A 5,024-nucleotide genomic window follows, 5' to 3' on the forward strand; every position below is an offset into this window, starting at 1 on the left:
TTGGTAACAAGTGCAAAGTGTGAGCCATGTTTTCCTCTTTTTCTTTTTTTTGTCTAAATTGGTTCCACTGATCAGAAGATGTCTTTGAGATGTAGGTTTTTAATTTCTGAATCAGTCTTAATAAAAGTCTGTCTTTATTTTCACAGAACTGCCTAACTTGCATTATAGTCACTCATCTCTCTCCTTCCTCCCCTTCTCTCTCCCTCTTTTGCTCAACCGTAATGGCAGTCCCCTAATTGAATAATTCATTAGTTGGCTGCTCCAGAATTTATCACTTGGGTGGACATTAAACCCCCTCAAACACACACACACACACACACACACACACACACACACTCTACTTTGTCCAAAGAAAAAAGACAAAGAGAAGGAACAATTTGAGCAGTGAGACACATGTAAGTAAGATTTAAGGAAAAGGGAATCCGGAAGGTGGGGTTAATATTGGAAGGACAGAAAGATGAAAAGCTCAAGAACTCATGGAGAGAAAGAGCGACAGTTAATCTGGGGATGGAAATGCAGTGAAAGGAGAATTAATGGCTAGTTAAGAGGAAAGAGGAACAGTAAAACAGGGACTGAGAAAAAATGACAAGAGGCAGAATTATTGGCAAGGCTTCATTGTTCTGCAACTCCTGGGCCACACTGTCACTGAAAAAGTTCGAAAACCCATTTTTTATCTTTGTAAGTTTTGGATCACTTGAACCAGACGTTTTTCCTAAGTACAGAATTCCGAATCACGATGCACGCTGAAGGTGGCACCACAAACAAATCACCTTTCACATGTTAGCGGACCGTGAGATTTCATCTCCACAAAAGAGGGAGAATTGAGTGTTTCAAAGATGTAACTCTTTAATTAAAATGGAATATAGGCAGACAGATGGACGAAGAGCTATTTCTTGAGATGAGGCCACAAAGTACAGACCCAAACTGAGCCCAAGCTGCTGGAGTTCGCTTCTTGAGTCCCACCTGTGGTTCAGTTTAGGCACCAATAGCACTTTGATTAACATCAGGAAAACATCATGAAGTCAGCAGTGACTTGAGACACATCCAGTATACTGAGTGATGCTCAGTCAGGATGTGTTGTACTACAGAAGTGTCTCTGTCATTTTTTTCTCTCCATATTTCTCTCTTTGGCCTGTTCTTATTCTCTCCCATACTTTTTGTCACTTATATTTTTCTGACTTTCTCTCCCAGTCAGTCTTGTACTGTCTCTCTTCTCCACTGCTACTCTCTCCCAGCTTCGACTGTACTCTGTCCCCTGAGCCATCCTCTAGTCTTTGCACAAATCTCTCTCTCTCTCTTTTCCTGTATCTCCCTTCGTCGCTCCCTCTCTCCTGCCTCACAGCCTTCCCTCAGGCCTAGCTTGCAGTTTCCTGTCCATCAGCACTTTGGGGAAAACGAGAGAGGGAAAAAGATGAGAAGAAGCGAGTGCAGGGGCCTTGAGGCCTGCCGGCAGAGCAGCAGGCAGGCGACAGGAGAGGAAGAATCTGAAGTGGGGAGAGCGAGGCCAGCAGACCTTACACTCCTCGATGTCCGGGCGTTGACAAATGGCCAGCTAATGACCTGAGATTAACTGGCTGAGAGGTCAGGACGAAAAGAGGACCCCTGAAGACAGAGGGGAGAAAAAGAGTGAAAAATATCACAGGGAGGAAAGACGGAGTGGAAGAGAGTGAGATGAATAGACCTCTCTCCTGAGTGCAGAGTTCCCGGCTGTTGGTTGAAGACTGTTAGCAGAGCGAGGAGGAAATCAACACTTTCTGATCTCAGGTAGTCACATACCGATGCCTTGAGCCAGCAGCCCTCACATCTCATCCAGTCACACGAGTTAGCCTGTAGTGTACAGGAGACTTTTGCTGCTCGAGCTGCTAACTTCTGGTGTAGCTCTGTAATTCTCTAATAGTATAATAAATTGATTTAGTCGTGCAGTTCTTCTCGACCTTCCAGATATGACAGAATATTGTTCTTTACCTATATTCACTTGGTTAATGATGTTTCAGTTCTCAGACCTTCATCTTAAGGTCTACATGAACTCTAAAGGTAATTTTTGAGTACATGTGAGTACAAGTGAAGGACAGTTTTTGGGTTTCTTTGTAAGACATTATGGTGTGCAACACCCAGTTAAAGAAGGGGGAAAAATAGATTTTTGCCCTCATTCATTTTCCACAAGATGCAAGTTATTTACTTCTCAGACACTGTAGCCAACAGCATACACTCCATATTGAAACATCTGTTTCTTGTTTATAAAATCTCACATCTCCACATGCATACCAAACATAAGTGCAGCAGAGAGAAGGAAAGAAGAGCTTGAGGAAAACAGATGGATATGGATAAAGGACTTGATATTGCAATATTTATCAAACTGTTCCTGAGAGGAGCAGAAAAAAAAAAACTGATTTTGCAATCAAAAGCTGATAGAAATTTTGCCAGACGTCAGTGTTCCTTGTATATGTACGTATGTCATGTATATAATCTCCTATATCTTAATAACTTTTGTACAGATAGAATTTATTCTCTATTTATTGGAATACAGAAAGTTGGAGAAGTGTCACACATGCAACGACACACACACACACACACACACACACACACACACACTTACTTTCATCTCAGTCACATTGGTGTAGCAGTGAAATGTCATTTCAGAGGCTTCGTCTTGTCTCCTATGAGGATGCAGTACGTCTGGCTGTCTGTCAATATCTCCATGGAAACGTACATCACTTGAATGCTGCCTGGTTGTAAGTCGGTGTGCTTGTGACAAAATCAACATAAGAGCTTTTTCGCAGGTGTAGCTGTTCTGAGCTAACTGCTGCGAGGAGAAACCTGCACAGCCACTGCGTAAACACCTCAGCAGGATTTAACATCTAAACTCTCGTTCCAATTAGCAGGCTAAGACAAAAGGTTTCTCAGTCATGTTCATTGTGGTTCCACACAGCAGGAGCCAACTTTGATCACAGCTAAGGAACGTGCAAACACAGTGTTTTTCTGAAGTACACAGCTACGATCCACTGAAACGGAGCCATGACTTATCTCCAAACAATAACTGCCTCAAATAAAGTTCACCCAGTGAAAATCAAATGATGACATTTGTGTAAAAAAGTCTTGGAAATTGAGCTGGATACTCCGCACAGCCTTCCAAAAGAGTTGCATCAGGTCCACTTAAAGGCTCCTATCAATGAGACCCTATTATTATGTCACCTCAGAAAGAAGAATTGATCACAACATTTCATACCAAAGCTGGAACAGTGTTGGTTATTTAAGAAATTTTTGTCTGAGCTCTCATTGATTTTAAATGGGTATTTCCATGCACAAAACAGAATAGCAGTGAGAGCGAACTAAAACAGTGAAGCTGTTAAAGTCACTATAAAACTCAGTAAAGCCAAGAGGGTTTGCAGATTCAGGTGATAATCTTCCGTAGATTCATCACCATGAGTGAGCACTTTAACACCGTCATATTGTTATAAGAAAAACAATTTTGTATGATGTTCTCTACTAAGTGTGTTCTGTCCTCTGCCATCACTAGTGGCAAGAGAGCTTATTTATGTGGTTATTACACACAGAGAGAATACACCCAATAATTTCATCCAATAAATGAGGCTTAAAAAATGCATCTGACTCAAACAGTGGAGAAGTGATGTGTGTAAGCTGAAGAGAAGAAAGCTGTCAATCTGACAGAGACTGAAATTGCCACGTCAAAGCTGACTGAAAACACAGCCGCTCATTTGTCAGTGCTTTCAATCCTGTCTCGAGGCCATCGCATGGGAGGGCAGCAGCCTCATTTCATCCATTCACAGCCATAATTCCAGTCATCGTCATGCTAACTGAGCAGCACAAATGCCACGCAAGAGTAAAACAGGCCACAAAAACCTCCTCTTTGGGGAAGGTTAGATACAGTTCCTGCAGTGTTTTTGTGGTGTGTAGTTTTTAGTTGTGTTTATTTTTCATCCATTATAGGTACCACTGATTCATTTAATTTAAGTTAATAGTAATTTAGTACAATGATTAATAACTGTGACACATGATGTCTTTGGCGAAGGCTTTAAAATTGTTCATAAAGTATTTTTCCAACCTAGAAAAAAACTTTATTTTAAAAAGTCAATTAGATGAACATATTTTTCTTTCTCCGTGGCCGTTCTTCAAAGAAAAACTGACAGCTGCATCAGCAACGGCCTGTTTGCAGAAAATGCTTTTCAGAGCCACCTGTTCTCCAAATCAAGCTCTTGTCATTGATGACTGCATACAAGCACACCTCAACAGTACCTATCACCCAAAACAAGCGCCTCTCACCTGTGCTCGCCCACAGAACAAGTGCTCCTGAGTGGTGCCTGTCAACAAAACAAGCACACCACCGTACGGGGGCTTACAGGCGGCAAGTGCCTCTCAGGGGTGGCTGTTGAAAAATCAAGCCTTGCTCGGATTGCATCTGTTTGTCAGTGGAACGGGACTGCGCACTGCACACACAAAATAAATAAACAAGTGTCCCTCTGTGCTGTGAGTACATAAATCAAGCATCCCTCACCAGTGATTGCGCACAACAATCACCCCTCGGCTGTCCCTGTTGAAAAATTAAGAGCGTCTCAGAGGCTGGGCTTCAAGGAAACAAGAGCACCTCTGTGGACTGTCCCTGCACAACAAGAGCCTCTTTTTTCCCTGCCGATTCTATACATTAAGCGCTCCCTCGGCTCTACTTGGTCAAAGATCACAGCGATATTTCACTTTAATTGTGTAATTTCTTTCTTTCTTTTATTTCAGACACAATAAGCCTCCCTCAATAACTCCAGCAACACCATCAACACAGGAATTTTCTCCACAGAATCAAATATTACCTGCTTTTTTTTTCTTTCATGTGAGTGAACCTTAATTGCATCTTCAGAAACAGCAATTATGGGCAAGTGCCGAATTTGACAACATTGATACGAATCAAACGCCTTCACTGAAGTGCTGTACTATTCTGCCGCTTTTTTACTTTGAGTATTTCTACTTCATACCACTACTTCAGTGCATTACACTTTTTGACTGCACGACATCAG

Source organism: Scatophagus argus, chromosome 10 (genome assembly GCF_020382885.2).
Source record: "Scatophagus argus isolate fScaArg1 chromosome 10, fScaArg1.pri, whole genome shotgun sequence".
Taxonomy (NCBI): Eukaryota; Metazoa; Chordata; class Actinopteri; family Scatophagidae; genus Scatophagus; species Scatophagus argus.